The sequence below is a fragment of the Aethalodelphis obliquidens genome, unplaced genomic scaffold (assembly GCF_003676395.1).
Source record: "Aethalodelphis obliquidens isolate GAN/ISIS:26980383/991018 unplaced genomic scaffold, ASM367639v1 scaffold24, whole genome shotgun sequence".
In the NCBI taxonomy this organism is placed as follows: domain Eukaryota; kingdom Metazoa; phylum Chordata; class Mammalia; order Artiodactyla; family Delphinidae; genus Aethalodelphis; species Aethalodelphis obliquidens.
Genome location: NW_020837968.1, coordinates 17,581,520 through 17,602,375, shown reverse-complemented (window position 1 = coordinate 17,602,375; position 20,856 = coordinate 17,581,520). Strand labels below are relative to the sequence as shown.

The 20,856-nt window shown below is 39.8% G+C and overlaps 1 protein-coding gene across 1 annotated transcript in view; it reads right to left on the bottom strand.

Moving 5' to 3' along the window:
- The window catches only part of CNIH3 (cornichon family AMPA receptor auxiliary protein 3), a 254,681-nt gene extending 233,978 nt beyond the window's left edge, over nt 1–20,703 (bottom strand). The window contains exon 1 of the transcript XR_003436137.1: nt 20,626–20,703. The gene's annotated coding sequence lies outside the window, so the exon portion shown is untranslated. The remainder of the gene's footprint in view (nt 1–20,625) is intronic.
- Nucleotides 20,704–20,856: the final 153 nt, after the last annotated feature.

Genomic DNA, 20,856 nt, shown 5'->3' with positions numbered 1-20,856 from the left:
CCTGGAGTAATGGAAATAAAAACAAAAATAAACAAATGGGACCTAATGAAACTTAAAAGCTTTTGCAAAGCAAAGGAAACTACAAACAAGATGAAAAGACAACCCTCAGAATGGGAGCAAGTATTTGCAAATGAAGCAACTGACAAAGGATTAATCTCCAAAATATACAAGCAGCTCATGCAGCTCAATATCAAAAAAACAAACAACCCCATCCAAAAATGGGCAGAAGACCTAAACAGACATTTCTCCAAAGAAGACATACAGATGGCCAAGAAGCACATGAAAAGCTGCTCAACATCATTAATTATTAGAGAAAAGCAAATCAAAACTACAGTGAGGTATCACCTCACACCAGTTAGAATGGGCATCATCAGAAAATCTACAAACAACAAATGCTGGAGTGGGTGTGGAGAAAAGGGAACCCTCTTGCATTGTTGGTGGGAATGTAAACTGATACAGCCACTATGGAGAACAGTATGGAGGTTCCTTAAAAAACTAAAAATAGGATTACCATATTACCCAGCAATCCCACTACTGGGCATATACCCACAGAAAACCATAATTCAAAAAGACACATGCACCCCAATGTTCACTGCAGCACTATTTACAACAGCCAGGTTATGGAAGCACCCTAAATGCCCATCAACAGACGAATGGATAAAGAAGATGTGGTACATATTTACAATGCAATATTACTCAGCTATAAAAAAGAATGAAATTGAGTCATTTGTAGAGACGTGGATGGATCTAGAGACTGTCATACAGAGTGAAGTAAGTCAGAAAGAAAAAAACAAATACCGTATATTAACACATATATGTGGAACCTAGAAAAATGGTAAAGATGAAGCAGTTTGCAGGGCAGAAATAGAGACACACATGTAGAGAACAAACGTATGGACACCAAGGCGGGAAAGTGGCGGGTGGTGGTGGTGGTGTGATGAATTGGGAGATTGGGATTGACATATATACACTAATATGGATAATATGGATAACTAATAAGAACCTGTTGTTTAAAAAAATAAATTAAGTTAAAAAAAAGAACTTGCTGTATAAAAAATAAATAAAATTCAAAAAAAAAATTTAAAAGTTAAAAAAATAAATAAAAGGGTCATACAGAAAAGATGCTCAGGACTTCCCCGGTGTTCCAGTGGTTAAGAATCCGCCTTCCAATGGACACGAGTTCGATCCCTGGTAGCGGAACTAAGATTCCACTTGCCCATGAGGCAACTAAACCCTTGCGCTGCAACTACTGGGCACACAAGCCACAACTAGAGAGCCCGTGTGCCACAACTACAGAGCCCATGCACTCTGGAGCCCGCGTGCCACAACCAGAGAGAAGCCTGCATGCCACAACTAGAGAGAAGCCTAAGCGTTGCAACAAAGATCCCATGTGCCACAACTAAGACCCAACGCAGCCAAAAATAAAAAAATAAATAAATATTTTAAAAAAGAAAGAAAGAAAAAATGCTCAACATCACTAATTATTAGAGAAATGCAAATCAAAACTACAGTGAGGTATCACCTCACATCAGTCAGAATGGCCATCGTTAAAAAGTCTATAAATAATAAATGCTGGAAAGTGTGTGGAAAAAAGGGAACCCTCCAACACTGCTGGTAGGAATGTAAATTGGTGCAGTCACTATGAAGAATGGTATGGAGGTTCCTTAGAAAGCTAAAAATAGAGTTACCATATGATCCAGCAATCCCACTCCTAGGCATATATCTAGAAGACAAAAACTAATTCAAAAAGATACATGCACCCGATGTTCATAGCAGCACTATTTACAACAGCCAAGAATGGAAGCAACCTAAGCGTCCATTGACAGATGAGTGGATAAAGAAGTTGTGGCATAGATAGAGATATAGATATATATCTGTGTGTGTATAGATAGATAGATAGATAGTATATGAATACTACTACTCAGCCATAAAAAAGAATGAAATAATGTCATTGCAGCAATATGGATGGATCCAGAGATTATCATACTAAGTGAAGTAAGTCAGACAGAGAAAGACAAATATCATATGATATCACTTATATGTGGAATCTAAAATATGATACAAATGAACTTATTTACAGAACAGAAACAGACTCCCAGACATAGAAAACAAACTTATGGTTACCAAAGTTGAAAGGTGGGGAGTGGGGATAAATTAGGAGTTTGGGATCAGCAGATACAAACTACTAGATACAAAATAGATAAACAAGAAGTTCCTACTGTACAGCACAGGGAACTATATTCAGTATCTTATAATAAACTATAATGGAAGAGAATATGAAAAAGAATATATATATGTATAACTGAATCAGCTGTACACCAGAAGCTAACACAACATTGTAAATCAACTCTACTTCAATTTTAAAAAATAGTTTTAAAAAAGGTCATACATAATTAGGAGGTGATAAGTTTTGAGCATTTATTATCACTGATTTAAATATAATTTATTTAATTGTAAGTTATAAAGTTTAATTTCCAATAATGGCCATGTTTAACAAGCAGCTTACAAAATTCCTATAAATTTAACAACGAGTTCTCATGAATCAGTAGGAGCCAGTTCCAGTATACCAGTCCCAGGAAACTGTCCTGGAACTTATTCTATGGCTTAAAGAATATCAGCTTTGGGACTTCCCTGGTGGCGGAGTGGTTGAGAATCCGCCTGCCAATGCAGGGGGCAAGGGGTCGAGCCCTGGTCCGGGAAGATCCCACATGCAGCAGAGCAACAAAGCCCGTGTGCCACAACTACTGAGCCTGCGCTCTACAGCCCGTGAGCCACAACTACTGAGCCCACGTGCCACAACTGCTGAAGCTCGTGCACCTAGAGCCCGTGCTCCAACTACAAGAGAAGCCACCGCAATGAGAAGCCCACGTACCGCAACGAACAGTAGCCCTCGCTCGCCGCAACTAGAGAAAGCCCGCATGCAGCAATGAAGACCCAACGCAGCTAAAAATTAATTAATTAATTAATTTTTTTAAAAAAAGAATATCAGCTTTACAGGTAATAAAGAATTTTCTAGCAGGTCAGGAATTTGACAAACTTGAGTGTCTCAGACAGAGAGGGACCCTTTCAGGCTACTACAGGTAAACTTCATAGAAGCAAATTGGAAGGCCCTTGTTCCTTAGTTCAGTAGATGAGCAGATAAAGGCAATAAAATAATTCTGATACATAAAAGTAAATTACAACTGTAGAGGATTTACAGGTTAATTCTTAAACCAGAACTGCTCTGGTTTTATTAATATATAACAAGGATGTCTTTGTATATTAACATCTCCTATATGCTACATAAATAAAACCAGTTAAATAAAACAAATTGAATGAATAATAGTGAATCAGATAATCTCTAAACAATTTATGAGGTCAAATCTGCATGTGAGAGTGGGAGTTGACCATAAAGAATCCCAGTGACAAAACACACACACACACACAAACACACACACAAAACATACACAAAAAATGTGATCACTGTGTATAATTCTAGTCCTCAAAATATGAAATCTTGATTCTTTCCTGTAGGTTAATGCCTCCCTAACAAAAATATCTCTATCCCTAACTTTTGTAATATCAATGTCTGAAGATATATCTCTACCTTTGTAAATGTTAAAGTCATGCAAGAAAACTACTGTTTTTCCACCATAAACAGAATGACAGTAAACTCAGTAATTTGGTGATTTTTTTCCTTTAAATTCCTGCTGCATTTTTTTACTTGATAAGCCTGTTTTTCTGAAGCCTGGACTCCCTTGCAAACCTCTTCATAAGTAAAGTTCTTTTCTTTTCTAAATGCTTTTGTCTCTGAGTCTTTATTTGACAGTAGCTTGCTTATTTGACCCTATGTTTTTTTGGTCGTACATACCTACCTAGGTACTGCTGCTAGTCATGGCCATGTGGCTCCTGTGAGACCAACCTTCTTGCAGATAACAAATATAAACTCTGAGATAAATACAGAAACAACTCTGAAGACACTGAAAAGCAACCAAAAACAGGTAGATACTGAAAGGGAGTCAACATCTGGATGAAGAGAAAAGCACTGGTGAGTTTCCCATTTTTTTATGACTTTTATCCTGAGGGAAGTCCTCAAATTGCACTACACAGTGCAGCTAAAAGTCAGAAAGAAAACCCCAAAATCTTACTGGCTTGAAAAACCAGAAGACAGAGTTTGAGGGAAACACAGCTGCTGGAAAACAAAGGGAGAAATCCTAAAAAGTAGAGAGCCAGAAAGGAGGAGCCCCAAATCATGTGTATAAATTCTAGCCAGATCCCTGGCACGTGTTGGAACCATACATGTGTGAGGCAGACTTCAAGTAGTCTAGCTAAGACTGAAAGAACTGAGCAGAAAATTGAGCCACCATTCACTGCAAGGAAGATAAAGTTTAGTTTGAATTCAGCCAAGTTAACTTCCTACTATTAAAAAAAATAAAAAATACTCTTCAGGGGAACACAGCAGAACTGAGAATCTCTATAACATATCATTCACAACATCCAGGACAGAGTTCAAAATTATATAACAGTCAAAGAAACAGGAAGACATTACCTATTCTCAAGAAAAAGTAAAATCAATGAAGGTCAATCCTGAAATGATTCACATATTGAAGTTAGCAGGCAATGGTTATAAAACAATTATTATAAATAAGCTCAAGGACATAGGGGAAAATATGCTTGTATTGAATGAAAAGTATCAACAGGTAACTAGAAACTATAAAAAAGAACTAAATATAAATTCTAGAATTTAAAAATATATATCTGAAATGTTAAAAATTACTGGATAGGCTTAACAGAAGAATGATGATAGTAGAAGAAAGAGTTAGTGAATTTGAAGAAAGATTAATACATTAATTATCCAATCTGAAGCACAGAAGAAATGATTGAAATAATTAACACAGTTTCAGGAACCTGTGGGACATTATCAAAAGATTTAACATGTACAACTGGAGTCCCAGAAGGAGAAGAGGAATAAAATGAAGTAGACAAAATATTTGAGGAAATAATAGCCAAACATTTCTCATAATTGCTATGTCCCCATCTGGACTGCAAGCTCAGTGAAAGCAAGGGATTCCGAGTTATACCTCTTTAGTGGTCCACGTAGCACCTAACAAAATCAGGCTACATAGCAAATTCTCAACTAATACATATTTATACATTCAGCATCAAAAATAATTATTTATTGAGTGCCTACTGTGTGAAAGCATGACAAAAGGTGCTAGAGACACAAAGATGCTTTAGTTACAGCCACTGTGCTTAACGAAGAAGATTTTGAAAAAGATAAAAGGAGAAGCCCCATTGTTTCTGAGGGAGGAAAAGGTTTTCAATGGCTCTTGTTTTTCATTCTTTCTTTCCTTTTTCAATTCATCATGATTTTAGTTAACTTGCTTATAGTGATCCCTGCTAAAAGGAGAATGTAACATTGTAAATCCAGAGTGAGAGGGGATCTCACATCAGAGGCCATGGTTACAGGTATATCATTCCAGAGCCTCTTTAAACAGTCCTTTTCTTTGTTTTTTTAAATTTTTTGGATGCGTCAGGTCTTAGTTGCGGCACACGGGATCTTTCGTTGCGGCGTGCGGGCTCTTCGTTGTGGTGTACAGGCTTCTCTCTAGTTGTGGCTTGCAGGTTTCTCACTAGTTGTGGTTTGCAGGCTCTGTAGTTGTGGCGCACGGGCTCCAGAGCGCGTGGACTCAGTAGTTGCAGTGTGCGGGCTTAGTTGCCCCGAGGCATGTGGGATCTTTGTTCCCCGACCAGGGATCAAACCTTCATCCTCCACATTGCAAGATGGATTCTTAACCACTGGACCACCAGAGAAGTCCCTAAACAGTCCTTTTCTCCCCAACTTTGTTCAATTAGGACAAAAAAGGGAGACTCTTCTATATAATTTTCACTGGTTTTTTACATTTGCCTTTACTTTTCGGCAGAACTTATGTCCTCTAGACACTTACAGATGATTAATAAGGACATATTTTTATACTTCAGCAAAATATAGTGGGAAACAGCTGAGAAAGACATTTCTCCACTTTGGGAAGAGTACACAGAGGTGTGCATATGTCTCCAGAACCTGGAGAGTGTAAGATCAAAAGAATTGTGTGTGTGTGTGTGTGTGTGTGAGAGAGAGAGAGAGAGAGAGAGAGAGAGAAAGACAGAGACAGAGAGATAGAGAAAGAGGACAAAGAGAGAGTCAGAGAGACAGAAACACAGAGAGAGACATAGAGACAGAGAAAGTAGGACTCAACATTCCTTTCTCTGTGTGAAAGCTTGAAGCACTTTGCTCTGTCTGTTTAAAAACAATCCACTAACAGTCTGTGATTCCGAGAACCAGTCTGTCCACAAATAAACTCAGCAAAACGCCACAACAGAGATGTGCTGGTCTGATATGCTCATTTCAAATATTACTGTGGATGTAAGGACATGGTTTGGGGCACAAAGCCCAAACCTAGATGCGTGGAACCATAAATTTAGTAAATCCCCTTGAAATGAGCTGCTGGAAATGTTTTGTTTCTATTATAAAATAGAATTCACCCATAGATATAAGAAGAAATTAGATTTTGGTATGTTTGCAGGAGGCTCTGAGTCCAGGAAGTGGCATTTATGACTTTGGTTATGGATCTGTCTGTGACTTTAGTCAGTATTTTAGTCTCTCTGGTGCCTATTTAGTCAGTCAATTAGGGATAATACTCTTTGCTATCCATTCCACAGCACTGCTACATCTGTCAATCATAATAGCTGTCATTTATTGAGTTACTACTATGCAACAGGCACTGTGATAAACACTCTTGTTGTATTATTTCTAATCCTAACCATCATCCTGAAGGTGGGTGTTATTCAGTTTACAGATGATGATACTGAATCTCTGAGAGGTTTAGCAATTGGAAAAGTCACACCAACTAGTAAGTAGCAGTGCCAGGATTCTACCAGAGACCTGTCACTACATTATGCTAACTTGTTTTTATTTATTAAGCATAATTGCTACATAAAGAACACTCTAGTTATGTGTCTGTGTATATATATATATACATACACACTTAGGGGGAAAAAATCTTAGAAATCTTAGGAACTGTATTCAAGGAGCGTGAACATAGATTAAATATGAGATATGACCTAAATCAACCAGAGACTATAAACAAAGCACAGAGCAAAGGCTACGGGCTGCAATTAAGGACTATGTATAAAACACAAAGTGACAGAGTATTTGAGATGCTTGGGGAATCACTGGAGACTCTTAGTCTTCATGTTGTATGCATCCTAACCTGGATAAAAGCCAAGAGTCCTACACACACAACCCTCAAGACAAAATGGGTTGTGTATTCCCTACCACATGATTTCTAATGTAACTTGAAAATAAGTTTCTAACGTTTGTAAATCAGAAGCATTAGAAAAATACAGTTTCTAAATCAACTATACCTCAATTTTAAAAAGAAAACACTGTTTTTTAAAAGAAAAATACAGTTTCACAAGTTAATGATTATTGATTGGTAGGTGGGAATACCTATTATACCAGTCTCTCTATCTTTTTGAAGGCTTAAAATTTTCCATAATTAAAGTTTTGAAAGAAAGAAAAGGGAAAAAAAGAGAGAAAAAGGAGAGGAAGAAAAAGAATGGCAATCTGCCTAAGATGGAAGAAGAGTGACGCCTGAAAACAAGGAAGAAATTCTAATAAAATAAATGACTTATGAAGGAGCTTCTTTCCCCCAGTTCACCAATAGTTGTAGGATTTCCAGAGGAGAAAACTCAGGGAAGAAAGCAAAAGATCCTCTTGTTAAAACCTGAGAGTGTTCTTACAAGAAATGAGGGACTCTAAATGACCAAGGATAGCCAGTATCTTGGAAGATACACCAGAGTGGCCCAATAGGGAGAAGCTGAGAGTGGCTACACAAGGAGTTCATGAAAAAAGGGCAGGTTTGTAACAGAGGACTGTTTCCAATGAACTTAACGGCATCTAAGAACAAAGTTCAAAAATATTAATAAAATATATTAATATATATGTATACATATCAAAAATATAGCTATACTGATTTCTCAGCCCATCAGTCTGTTTAAGCACTTATCAGGGCTTCCACGCGGTTATTTTGCCCTAGTTGATCTTGTTGTTTGCTGCCACTGGCATGAAATGGCCAATTGTGGCTGTTACGGTTGTTCTTTCATTCAATTCTAACTTGTAAACCAGTGATTTCCAAACTTTTTCAAGTTAAGACACATTACCATTGCTTATTTGATTTTATGAAACGTGTTCCTTCTTTTCTCCTTAAAGGCAAAAAGCTATATGACATATTTTTAATAAAACTAAGCAAAAATAAGTTCTGATAATTCTTTTAAAATTTTTTCAATATTAATAGGTATATAAAAATACGCAGCATTCAAAATGGTAAAATTAACAATTTCTGGCATCCAATCAAAGATTACCAGACACACAAAGAAATAGGAAAACTTACCCTTAAAGAGAAGAATGATCAGTCAAGATTAACTGAGCCAGAACTGAACCAGATGTTTTGTGTCCAAACAAGGACGCAAAAATAGTCATTATAGTTGTAGTACATATGTTCAGAATTTAAGTAGACATATGAAAGATATTTTTTAAAGATCCTTAGCAAACTAATCCTAACAATCATCCTGACACACATAGACACACATAGATCAATAGAACAGAATAGAGAGCCCAGAAATAAAACTATGAATATTTCGGCTACTAATTTGTGACAAAGAAGCCAAGAATGTACAATGAAAGAATAGTCTCTTTAATAAGTGGTGTTCAGAAAACTGGATAGCCACACACAAAAGAATGAAACTGGACCACTGTCCTACACCATGCACAAATATCAACTCAAAATGAATTGAAGACTTAAATTTAAGACCTGAAACCATAAAACTCCTGGAAGAAAACATGGGCAGTAAGCTCCTTGACATCACTCTTGGCAATGACCTTTTGGATTTGACACCAAAAGCAAAAGCAGCAAAGCAAAAATAAACGAGTGGAACTACATCAAACTGAAAAGTTTCTGCATAGGAAAAGGAACAATCAACAAAATTAAAAGGTAACCTACAGAATGGAAGAAAATAATTGCAAATCTTATATCTGATAAGGGGTTAATATCCAAAATATATAAAGAACTCACACAATTCAATAAAATATCCAATTTAAAAATGGGCAGAGGAACTGAATAGACATTCTTCCAAAGAAGATATACAAAAGGCCAACAGATACATGAAAAGGTGCTCAATATTACTAATCATCTAGGAAATGCAAATCAAAACCACAATGAGATATCACTTTACACCTGTTTGAATGATTTTCATCATAAAGACAAGTGATGGGCTTCCCTGGTGGCACAGTGGTTAAGAATCCGCCTACCAATTCAGGGGACATGGGTTCGAGCCCTGGTCCAGGAAGATCCCACATGCCACGGAATAACTAAGTCCGTGTGCCATAACTACTGAGCCCACGTGCTGTAACTACTGAAGCCCGTGCACCTAGAGCCCATGCTCCACAACAAGAGAAGCCACCACAATGAGAAGCCTACACACTGCAATGAAGAGTAGCCCCCACTCGCCACAACTAGAGAAAACCCATGCAGAGCACCAAAGACCCAATGCAGCCCAAACATTTTTTAAATAAAATTTTAAAAATTAAAAAAAAAAAGACAAGCCATAACAAGTGTTGATGAAGACATGGAGAAAAGTGAACCCTTGTGCACTCTTGGTGGGAATGTAAATTGGTGCAGCCACTATTGAAAAAAGTATGGAGGCTCCTCAAAAAATTAAAAATAGAACTACCATATGTTCTAGCAATTCCACTTCTGGGTATATATCCAAAGGAAATAAAAACAGAATACCAAAGAGATATCTGCACTCTCATGTACACTGTAGTATTATTCACAATAGCCAAGATATAGAAATAACCTACAGAATCAACAGATGAATGGATAAAGATGTAAGATACATATTTTTTAAATGGAATATTATTCAGCCATGTGAAAGAAGAAATTCCTTTCATTTGAGACAACATGGATGGACACTGACAGCATTATGCCAAGTGAAATAAGCCATACAGAGAAAGACAAATACTACATAGTATCACTTACATGTGGAACAACAACAACAAAAAGTCAAGCCCATAGAAACAGAAAGTAGAAAGGTGGTTTACCAGGTATAATGGGGTAGGAGAAGTAGTGAGAAGTTGGTAAAAGGGTATAAACTTTCAGCTATAAAATGAATAAGGAAGAAAAAAAAAAAAATGAATAAGGTCTGAGGATCTAATGTAATGCATAACATGATGACTATAATTGATAACACTGTATTATAAAATTGAAATTTGCTAAGAGAGTAGAACTGAAATGTCCTCACCAAAAACAACAACAGCAAAAAAGATAAATAAATATGTGATATCAATGTATTAATTAACTAGATGGGAGGAATCCTTTCATAAAGTATATGTATATCAAATCATCCCAATGTACACTTTAAATATCTTACAATTTAATTTCTCAATTATACCTTAATATGCTGGAAAAAGTAAAATAAAATAAAATACCAATCTACCAACCAACATCTAAATAATCCTGGTGGGGGGGCGTCTAGAGATGAAAACTACATTACGTAAGATAAAAAAAAAATAAGTTGGATGGAATTACTGGCAAAGTAGATACTGCAGAAGAAAGAATCAGTGAATTTGAAAACAGCAATAGAAACTATTCAAAATGAGACAGGGAGAGGGGAAAAAAAAGAATTTAAAGAAATGAAATCATCAGTGTGCTGTGGAACAACTTCAAGCAGCCTAATATATATGTAATGGGAATCCCCAGAGGACTGTCACAAAGGAGACATGGGGATGCAAAAAAATTTGAAAAATGATGGCTGAAATTTTTCCAAATTGGATGAAAATTATACAGCCACAGATATAAGAAGTTCTATGAATCCCAGCACATGAAATATGAAGAAAGCTACACCAAGACACATCCGATTCTTAGCCCAAAACTAATGCTGAAGGGAAAATCAAATGGATGTCCATAGGCCAAGAAAAAAAACTTCAGCCTAAGCCTCGCACCTTTTACAAAAAATTAACTCAATTAACTCAAAATGGATCATTGATTTAAATGGAAAGAGTAAAACTATGAAAATTTTGAGAGAAAATCTTCAAGATCTAGGACTAGGTAAGACATGCTTAGACTTAATATCAAAAGTATGATCCACAGAAGGCAAACTTGATAAGTTGGACCTCTTAAAATTAAAAAATTTTTGCTCTGTGAAAGACCCTGTTACAGACTGGGAGAAAATATTTTCAAACCACATATTCAACAAAGGACTTGGTACCTAGATGATACAAAGAACTCTCAAAACTCAACAGTTGACAAGCAAACAATACAATTAGAAAATGGGGCGGGGGGAAGAAGGATGGACTGGGAGTTTGGGGTTAGCAGATACAAACTGTTACATTTACAATGGATAAACAACCAGGTCCTAATGTATAGCATAGGGGACTATGTTGAATATCCTGTGATAAACCATAATGGAAAAGAATATTAAAAAAATAATGTCTATATGTGTATAACTGAGTCACTTTGCTGTACAGCAGAGATTGGCACAGCATTGTAAATCAACTCTACTGCAATAAAAAAAATTTTTTTTTAATAAGTAAAGTAAAACACACTCAAAAAAAAAGAAAGAAAAAGAAAATGGATTAAGAATATTTCAGTGGGCTTCCCTGGTGGTGCAGTGGTTGAGAGTCCGCCTGCCGATGCAGGGGACGCGGTTCGTGCCTCAGTCCGGGAGGATCCCACATGCCGCGGAGCGGCTGGGCCCATGAGCCATGGCCGCTGAGCCTGCGCATCCGGAGCCTGTGCTCCGCAACGGGAGAGGCCACAACAGTGAGAGGCCCGCGTACCGCAAAAAATTAAAAAATAAAAGAATATTTCAGTGAAGGGAATTCCTTGCCAGTCCAGTGGTTAGAACTCTGTGCTCTCACTACCAAGGGCCTGGGTTCAATCTCTGGTCAGGGAACTAAGATCCCACAAGTCGTGCAGCATGGCCAAAAAATAAATAAATAAAATAAAATTTGCTTTTAAAAAAAAGAATATTTTCAGTGAAGGGGATATACAGGTGGCCAATAAGCCAATGAAAAGATGTTAAACATCAGCAACTAGGGAAATGCACGTTAGAACCACAATGAGACATCACTTTACAATAGCATCAAAAAAATATGAACCAGGGTGAGCTGTGACAGGGCGAGAGAGAGTCATGGACATATACACACTAACAAACGTAGTAAGGTAGATAGCTAGTTGGAAGCAGCCGCATGGCACAGGGATATTGGCTTGGTGCTTTGTGACAGCCTGGAGGGGTGGGATAGGGAGGGTGGGAGGGAGGGAGAAGCAAGAGGGAGGAGATATGGGAACATATGTATAACTGATTCACTTTGTTATAAAGCAGAAACTAACACACCATTGTAAAGCAATTATACCCCAATAAAGATGTTAAAAAAAAATATATATGAACCAGTAGGAATAAATCTGAAAAAAAATATTCAGAACAGGTACACTGAAAACTACACAACACTGATTAAATTAAAGAAAAACTTTTTTAAGAAGTAGAGGGAGAAATAGACTTTGTTCTTGGACCAGAAAACTCAATATTAAGACATCAACTCTTCCCAGATTGTTCTATAGATTCAATACAATCACAATGAAAATCTCAGTGGTATTTTCTGTAGAAATTGACAAGCTGATTTTCCAATTTATATTAAAATGCAAAGAACTTAGAAGAGCCAAAACAACTTTGAAAAAGAGTAAAGTTGGAGGACTCACACTACCTGACTTTAAGATTTATTTAAAGGCTATAAGAGTCAAAATGTGTGGCTTGGTGTAAATAAGGCAAATAGATGAGTGGAACAGAATAGAGAATCCAGAAATAGATCCATCCATACATGGACAACTAGTTTTTGACAAAGGTGCCAAGAGAATCCAGTGGAGAAAGAACAGTGCTGGAACAATTGGATATCCATATGCCAAAAAATGAACTTCGATCCATACCTTGCACCATATATAAAAATTAGCTCGAGATGGAGCATAGACTTAAATGTACAACCTAAAACTATAAAACTTCTAGAAGAAAATATTGGAGAAAAATTCTGTGACATTGGAGTAGGCAGAGATTACTTAGATATGACACCAAAGTGTGACCCATAAAAAGAAAATTTAATAAAATGGACTTTATCAAAATTTTAAACCTCAGCTCTTAAGAGAATGAAGACAACCCAAAAGGTGAGAGAAAATCTTTGCAGAGCATATAGCTGATAAAGGACTTATGTTCACACTATATAAAAAACTCACTATATAAAAAACTCTTGGGACTTCCCTGTTGGCCTAGCAGTTAGGATTCTGGGCTTTCACTGCCCAGGTTTGATCCCTGGGCAGGGAACTGAGATCCCACAAGCTGTGCAGCGCAGCCAAAAAAAAAAAAACAAACTCTCAAACGTTGACAAGAAAACAAACGACAATTTTTCTTAATGGGCAAAGGATGTGAACAGATACTTCACCAAAGAAAATATACAGATAGCAAATAAACACCAAAAGATGCATTAGGGAAATGTGAATTAAAACCACAACGAGATCCCACTACACAGCTATTAGAATGGCTAAAACTTAAAAGATTGATCATCCCAAGTGTTGGAAAGGATATGGAGGAACTGGAACTCCCGTACACTGTTGGTAGGAATGTAAAATGGTGCAATCACTTTGTAAAACAGTTTGGCAGCTTTATAAAAAGTTAAGCATAGCACAGATGATTTTCAGGGCAGTGAAACTATTCTGAATACTATAATGATGGATACATGTCATTATATATTTTTGTCCAAACCTAGAGAATGTAAAACACCAAGCGTGAACCCTAATGTAAACTATGGTTGAGTGATAATGGTGTGTGAATGCAGGTTCATAGATAGTAAAAAATGTACCATTCTGGCGTGGGATGTTGATAACAGGGGAGGTCGCGCGTGTGTGTGGGCAGGGAGTTTAAGGAAAGTCTCTCAATTTTGCTGTGAACCTAAAACAGCTTTACAAAATAAAGTCATTTTTTAAAAAATGTAATGAAGTACTGATACATGTTACAATATGGATGAACCTTGAAAACATCATGCTAAGTGAAAGGAGCCAATCACAAAGGACCACATATCAGACTTCCCTGGTGGCGCAGTGGTTAAGAATCCACCTGCCAATGCAGGGGACACAGGTTCGAGCTCTGGTCTGGGAAGATCCCACATGCCACAAAGCAGCTAAGCCCGTGCGCCACAACTACTGAAGCCCATGTGCCTAGAGCCCATGCACCACAATAAGAGAAGCCACCGCAATGAGAAGCCCATGCACCACAATGAAGAGCAGCCCCTGCTCACCACAACTAGAGAAAGCCCGTGTGCAGCAACGAAGACCCAATGCAGCCAAAGATAAATAAATTAACTAAGTTTTTTAAAAAGTAAGTTGTAAGTGTAATAAGAATATTTGATTGGAAAAAAAAAAGCTAAGCATACCCCTACCATGTGATCTAGCCATTCTAGTCCTCTCTATACATCCAAGAATAATACAAAGACCTGTACACAAATGTTCATAGCAGCTTTAATAGCCAAAAACCAGAAATGATCCAAACATCTATCAACAGGTGAATGGATAAACAAGTTGTGGTATATCCATAAACTGAATATTATTCAGCAATAAAAAGGGGATAAATTGATACATGAAAAAGATGGCTGAATCTAAAAAAGATTATTCAAGTGAAATAGGACAGAAAACCAGAAAAAAAAAGAGTATATGCTATATGATTCCATTTACATAAAACTTTAGAAAATGCAAACTAATCTGTCATGACAGAAAGTAGTTCAGTGGTTGCCAGGGGTGGTATGATGGATTACAAAGAAAACTTTAGAGGTGATGCATCTGTTCACTCTATTGATTGTAGTGACAGATTCACAGATGTAAACACATGGCAAAACTTATCAAATTATCCAGTTTAAATAGGTGCAGTTTATTGTATGTCAATTATACCTTGATAAAGCTGTCGGGTTTTTTTTTTTTTGAGATGACTCAAAGATCAAGAAAAATATGGGTCATCTGACACTAACAAGCTCACCTCCCTGGTGTGCAGGGGAACGGAACCAAGGGCCTCACCTCTGCTTTCTCTGAGCTCAGTACCAGAGCTTTTTACAAGCTCCAAACATGCCTGCAGGATCTTAGTTCCCTGACCAGGGATTGAACCCGGGCCAGGACAGTGAAAGCACCAAGTCCTAACCACTGGACTGCCAGGGAATTCCCCAAACATGCATTTTTACAAAGGCAATGAGATCAGCCTGGTTTTCTCCTCTGCAACCTTAGTAGCCTTCGTCACCGCTCTCCACCATACTTAAACCAAAGCTAAGAAACACGAATGTGTGCTTTTGAAACTCCAGCTCTACCCCACTCCTACTGTGAGAAAGACTTAAAATCAATAATTCTAAGAACAACAGCACAACCAGATCTACTTTGCTGTGTGCACAGAGTCCAACCAGAGGAAAGCCCCGCCAGAGATTCAATTTGTATTATTTCTGCTCTTTATTAAGAACTATTTGCCCCTATGCCATAGTATAGACGAGAACAAGAAAACACCTGGATATCACGGAGGGTCGCTGTGTATGTTACAGTTAGGTTTGGCTGCAGATAACAGAAAGCCCAGTCATTCACATAGGTGGGGGATTATTCTCCTACTTTATTGAGGACAAGAAGTAAGTAGTCAAACTGTTTTGGCAGCTCCACGTAAGTCATCAGGGTCTCAGCCTTTTTCTGTCTCCCCAAGCAGGTGGTTTCCATCCTCAAGGTTACATGGTGTCTGCTGGAGAGCTTTGATCCGAGCAGTAGAAGAGAGGAAGGAGGAAAGGAGAGGTACCCTGATTGTCCCGGAAGGTAGAAGGGTGCTACCTGGAGGAAGGAGAGGTGGATCGCCAGGAGGTCAGTGCCTGGCTCTGGGAGTCAAAACGATGGTGGACCCGGAACTGATCCTGGCAGAGCACTCATGCTGTCTTGCGCCTTGAGGTACTCCCCAAAAGAGTTAATCACTGGAGCTGAAACATGTTCTCTGGATATAAAGACCAACAATTGAGTGGGGTGCTATGATTTTCTTTCCCGGGAGAGCCGCTTCAAAAGAGTTCCACTCCTGTGTCCTGGTCCCATCCTCAGGGACTGCGTTACAAGGACAGCAGGACCTCTCTCCTCCCTGTAGACCAAATGTGGCCCTGGGAGACTCCCCTGGGGCTCTGCCCCTGAATGTCTTGCATCTTCCTCTCAGGTCACTCAGCCCCCCAGTGTTTCTGGGCTACTGGTTGGTAAGCCGGGTGAATGGGCACAGTCAAGTGAGAGGAATGTTTGCTGTCCTGAGCACATACTTGGAAAGTGGTTACGTGCAACACATTCGTAAAAGTATGTTATCTTTGCGGGGGTAGTGGGAAAGCAGTGGGAGGTCTGTTCAAGAATGGAAGGAAATGTTGGTATCGCACAGTAAGAGGCATAGAGAAGCTAGTCAGAAGGTAGCCGCTTTCATCAGACCGGGCTTTCCTGCCAGCCAGCCCCAGGCCACATCCGCCCCCAGCCCTGCTCTCTGATGTTAGAGCCCGGGGGAAACTTGGCTCCTGGCGCCTCGCACCTGTGAGGCATCGGAAACTTGAATGAATGGTTGGCTCTCCAACCACTGCTGAGCATGACCTTGGGAAGTGGGCAGCCCACACCTGACAGGAGCACTGCTTCCTTCACTCCTGTGACCACCAAGGGAGCTGGGAATTTTTCCCAGCTTCAGCACTCCGGCCAGACAGCTCCCTAGGACCAGTTTCTACTCAGCTGCTGGGCTCCTCCACCACCATCAGTGAACAAGATCAGAGGGAGAAATGGATACAGCCACTATGGAGAACAGTATGGAGGTTCCTTAAAAAACTGAAAATAGAACTACCATATGACCCAGCAATCCCACTACTGGGCATATACCCTGAGAAAACCAGAATTCAAAAAGAGTCATGTACCACAATGTTCATTGCAGCACTATTTACAATAGCCAGGACATGGAAGCAACGTAAGTGTCCATTGACAGATGAATGGATACAGAAGATGTGGCACATATACGCAATGGAATATTACTCAGCCATAAAAAAAAGAAAGAAATTGAGTTATCTGTAGTGAGGCAGATGGACCTAGAGTCTGTCATACAGAGTGAAGTAAGTCAAAGAGAAAAACAAATACCATATGCTAACACATATATATGGAATCTAAAAAAAAAAATGGCTCTGAAGAACCTAGGGGCAGGACAGGAATAAAGACGCAGATGTAGAGAATGGACTTGAGGACATGGGGAGGGGGAAGGGTAAGCTGGGACGACGTGAGAGAGTGGCATGGACATATATACACTACCAAATGTAAAACAGATAGCTAGTGGGAAGCAGCTGCATCACATGGGGAGATCAGATCAGCTTGGTGCTTTGTGACCACCTAGAGAGGTGGGATAGGGAGGGTGGGAGGGAGACGCAAGACGGAGGGGATATGGGGATATATGAATACATAAAGCTGATTCCTTTTGTTATACAGCAGAAACTAACACAACATTGTAAAGCAATTATACTCCAATAAAGATGTTAAAAAAAAAAAAGATCAGAGGGAGTCCAGCCGTACTCCATGCCCTCAAAACACGTGAAAGCACTACAGGTGCTTGGACACAAAACCAGGAGAGGGTAGGAGCCCTGGAGGGGAATATCCTGGACTTCTGGACCTCCTGCCCAAGTGGGGTACTTCAGCCACAATTAAAGTAACACATTCTTTTTGTTTAAAATTAATTTCAAAGAGAACTAGAAGGTGTAAAGTAAAATAAGTCTCTCCTCCCCCCACACCTAGCTTCACTTCCTAAGGACTATGACACGAAGTTTCCGGTATATCTTCACAGAAATTTTCTATTCAAGTGTATTCTGTTGAATGCATTTGCAAGAATTTTACTTATAAATAATTCAATTAGTAATAATAACTAATGTATAAAGTACATGTTATTTACATTGAAATCGTAACTGGAAAAACAAAAATAAATAAAAGTGATCGAAGTGGACCTTGGATCCTTCCAGAGTGCAGTTTTTGAAGTGACCACCAGGTGTCAGAGTTATCAATAGTATTCCCCAAATCACACTGGAAAGTTACAAGAAGGGGAAGTGCCCGGCTGGAAATGAGATGGCGAGATCCTAAACAGGATTATTTGGCCCTTCGGCCCAATATTTTATCTACTTAGGGTTAGGTAGGGAGAGAGTAAAGGGAGCTGCGGAAAAAATTATTACATTCTCCGACCATAGATTCCCATTCAGTTGGGCACCCCTGGATCTTTGGCCATGGCTCACGGGCCCAGACGCTCCGCGGCATGTGGGATTTTCCCGGACCGGGGCACGAACCCGTGTCCCCTGCATCGGCAGGCGGACTCTCAACCTCTGCGCCACCAGGGAAGCCCCGCACTCCTGGGTCTTCAGAGAAGCTGTCAAAGCGCTGGTGAGTTTCACGTAGGCAATGTAAAAATGGCTGGGCAGAGTCAGGCCTCCTATAGTTGTGAGGCTACTTTTGGAATCCAGGGCCATCTCTCCTCTCTTCAATCAGGAGACCAGAGGAGGGGTGACCACAAGAGGAGGACACACACACGAGAAGTGTTCAGCTATGGCCATCCTTGTTTTAAAAGGGAAAATCCAGTTCTGTATCAAGAGCTCTTCCTACCTAACCTTGAACATCATGGTCTCCTATTCACTTCCAATTTGATCTCCTCATGTATACTTCCTTTACCAGGCCTGACCCGGCTGTTGTCCAGAGCCGCTGGCCTAGAAAACATCCGCCCTCCATGCTTGAGAGCTGCGGGCAGGGCACCTGCCATCGCAGTCTTGAGGCTGTGGCCCAGGGGTAGTTACACTCGTCTTCCTCCAGGGGCCCAGCCACTTCTCTGGCTCCCCCCATCTGGCTCTAGAGGAGTCAACATCCTCTGGAGGATTCCAGACGCCACCCATGGCAGGCCTCATCCTACTGGAATCACCAGCGTCCACCCCAGCAGAAAGGGGGATGTTGATGCAGTCACAACACAGACTTGTGCAAGGAGGATGACCTAGGCTCCTCCTCCCTGGGAGGGCACAGCTGAAGGGTGTCAAAAAGGAAGGAGAACCCTTGCCACGTGTCCCAGTTGGCACTTGTCTAGGCTGTTCCCTGGACCACATCCCATTTCTGGCCATGGGTCCAGGGAAGGGTTCAGACCCACTATGTACCGGGACTTGTCACTGGTGGAACTTTACTGTGAATAACAAAGCCAAGCTTGTGGAAGAGGTAGGAAGTGGTGTAAGGAGAGGGGAGAAGGAAAGAAGGATTCAACATTTCATGGACAATGTTATTGATATTTAAATACTTCTCAAGACCTGTGATTTCCATGAATTTGGACAGGCAGATTAAGGGGACTTTTTATGTGATCTGAATGACATCATCTGCTAAATTGGTACATCCTATATAGGCCAAATGAAGCAACAGTAATGATTTCAGTCACTATACACCTTAAGTGCTATATACATAATTTAAAATGATACACCTGTGGTACCATACACACAATAAAAATCGCAGTTATCATTAAAACATAGGTAGTATTCATATTCAAATATGATCATGCATTATGTTTGATGTTTCAAACAATATACAAGCCAAATGGTTCATTGAAAAACAAAAATGGATAAAACCATGTTTCTATCAGGATCCATGTTAATTTACCATGACTAGTATATTAACTGTTGCTTTGATGTGGCCAACACTGGTATGGCAACTGAGGGGTTTTTTTTGGTTTTTTTTTTTCCATTATCCTGTTACATATGATATAAGAGGGATGGGACAGAAAGAATCTCTCATAATGCTAACCATAGCCTGACTGTTTCAAAGACAATGCTCTCCAGACTAAAGCCAAGGATAGGGACCATGAAGCTCCACCCTAATCTCTCTGGGTTTATCTCCCTCAAGGAGACCCCAGTCATTGTGACTCCTGGATAATCCTGGACCCACTGGATCCCCGTAAGTCAAAGAGCCTCCCACATCCCAGAAAAGTCTGGCTATCCATCACATGTTCCACCTCATTTGGCCACTCAAACAACAAGGGTTTCACAAGTCCAGGACAGACTTCACTGGTCAAGGTGTATCTTGAGATCCCCAGACTTCTAGGTCCTCTGGAAAAGGAACAACCAATGGGGTCCCCAGGCTGGGAAGGGAAAGGATTCAGGCCCCTGCCTCACCAATGCCTGCTTACCACCCGCCCCCTCCAGTTTAATCATGCTTTGTGTCGGTGAGTCACAGAGGAGATGGGGCCGGTTGTGTATGGTCTGGCCATGCGTGTGGTATTCTAATGACAATGACTCCTCCCCCTACGTAATCCTTCTTCCCAGCCCTGCACTCAGCCAGGCAAAAGGCCGGATTCAGAATCTCCTCACGGGTACCCAAGGCTGTTTCCCTTTGATAAAGCGAGTAAGGAAATCGTTGATGGGAACACACAAAAATAGAAGACTTCCTGAATCAGACGTGAGTTTGGGTGCAGAGTAAGGCCAAGCTAAAAGCTCAAACTCACTGACCATAATTATCCCTCCCGTAGTGCAGCCTTCCTTACCTGTAGCCAAGCAGCTTCAGAGGCTGTGACAAATAGCTGAGCCTGTCGGAACTCCAGAAGAAACATTCCTCACCAGGCCTCCCAGCCCCAGCTTCAGCGACAGGGCACCAGGAAAGTAAACAGACTAAACCCATCGCAACAAGAGAGAACTGGTTCTTCTGCTCTCCAGACACTGTTCATGACACTTCAATCAAGTTCAACACAATATAGCTGAATTATTTTTAACCTTTA